Genomic DNA, 2,044 nt, shown 5'->3' on the forward strand with positions numbered 1-2,044 from the left:
TCTCTGTGTTTATTTGGTTGGGTCTGAGCGGCTGTGGGACTGGCGGGTGACAAGATTTGTCCTGACTGTGGGCAAGGCCGGAAAACTCTAGCTACATTAAGCTCTCCAGCAACATCTACCTGTACATATACACTGCATTTCCAAAACAAGGTGGGGAGTTTCTCTTCCCTTCATGAATAACAAACTTTGAAATTTTCTTTCTTTCTTTCCATGGTCCTAATGTATCCAATAGCAAGAATACAAAGCTCAACTTGGCCTGAACTGGTTTGGGGTATGTCAACAATAAGACAAACTGTCTTCAAGTGACTTTTTAGGGTGATTGCCCTATTATTTTATGTGTAATCATAATTGGACATAATTTATATGAGTAAAATCTGATACACTATGTGAAAGGATATGCACAATAGAAAAAAAACTGATTACCTAATATAGCTGCCAAAACAGATCAATTTATACATGTACAAAATTGTCAAAGGTAAATGGCAAAAAATGAAACATCCTTACTGTACCTCTTAGTAACCAACCTCCTCTTGAACACTATTTTAAAGAAAGCCATAAGCAATAAACAGGGCTTTGGATTATTACATGTACAAAATCGTCAAAGATAAAAGATAAAAAGAGAAACACGTTCACTATACCTCTTAGTAACCAACCTCCTCTTGAACTCTATTTTTTAAGAAAGCCATAAGCAATAAACAGGGTCTTGGATTATCATCACTTATGTTGACTGTTCCCTTGTAGTGTATTTTGATCTTTTGCTTTGATTTAAATAAAATTTCCATGCTACTTTTGTAAATCTGTGAGGTCTTTTATTTTAGTTCCTTAAATAAGAGGCCAAGAACCTGGGAATGTGTGGTTCTGATCCCTGACTATAGGTCTACTCCAGAGTATTCTTCCCTTCAGGCTTCCAAGTTGTGGAACACTGCAAGATTCTAATTCAAGGTTTTCATCCTATAACTATATCCTGCAGGCTGGATCTCATATAGTCTCTTGATACTTATCCAGGTTCCTACAGTCTAGTGATTTTACTTTTGCATTCTAAGTTTCTTAAATATTCTGGTTAAATATATATCATTTTATTTATATATTTATTATCATAATCAACATCTCTTGCAAGTACTTCATCCCATCTGCCTTTGAATGGCTGAATGTTTTATTAGGATAATACTGTCTTCTTACCTCTTGTAGGCTAGGACTGAATTAATGTTTTTGGTATTATGAAAATTCATTATGTGGACTCCAAACTATGTTATCTGGGCAAAGTGAGTGCCACCACTTCCTCTGTGATGCTAAGGATGTATTTTATGTTAATGATATACATTTTCATTTGAATGGTGTGACTAATATGTTATCTTCATAAACTTGTGAAATTTTAATACAGAATCTTATAAAACTTGAAGTATATAGCTCAGTTCAGAGTATGTACTCAATTAATTTTAATTACTGTACTAAAGTTTATTTTTGAATATAAATTAATATAATTAGAGAAATCTATTTCTTTAGACACTGCAAAATCTACCATCCTGTCTATACCAATTTTGAAACCAATTTTTATGCAGGCTAAGATGAATAAGAAGCTTGCCACATATGCACACAGGGTTTTTCTTCCAAAACTCTCAGTACTGCTTTAAAAAAGACACACACACACACACACACACACACACACACACACACACACACACAGAGAGAGAGAGAGAGAGAGAGAGAGAGAGAGAGAGAGAGAGAGAGAGAGAGAGTTTGCTTTCTCTATTCTATTCTCCTGACAGATTTTTCTCTAAGAAGGGTAGCTGACCATAGAAACCAATTAATCTCTCTCCTGAGGCAAAGCAATAATTTACAAAAGAATGCTATCAAGTGCCCTCCCCAACAGAGTCAGCACAGCTAAAGAGAAAAAAAAAACTGCTTTTTCTTTGATTTCCTTGACTGATGAATGCAGTTAACTTGGGATGCATGAGCATGCGTGCATGTGCGTGTGCGTGTGCGTGTGTGGCGTGTGTGTGTGTGTGTGTGTGTGTGTGTGTGTGTATGTATGTATGTATGTATG

The sequence above is a fragment of the Peromyscus maniculatus genome, chromosome X (genome assembly GCF_049852395.1).
Source record: "Peromyscus maniculatus bairdii isolate BWxNUB_F1_BW_parent chromosome X, HU_Pman_BW_mat_3.1, whole genome shotgun sequence".
Lineage (NCBI taxonomy): Eukaryota > Metazoa > Chordata > Mammalia > Rodentia > Cricetidae > Peromyscus > Peromyscus maniculatus.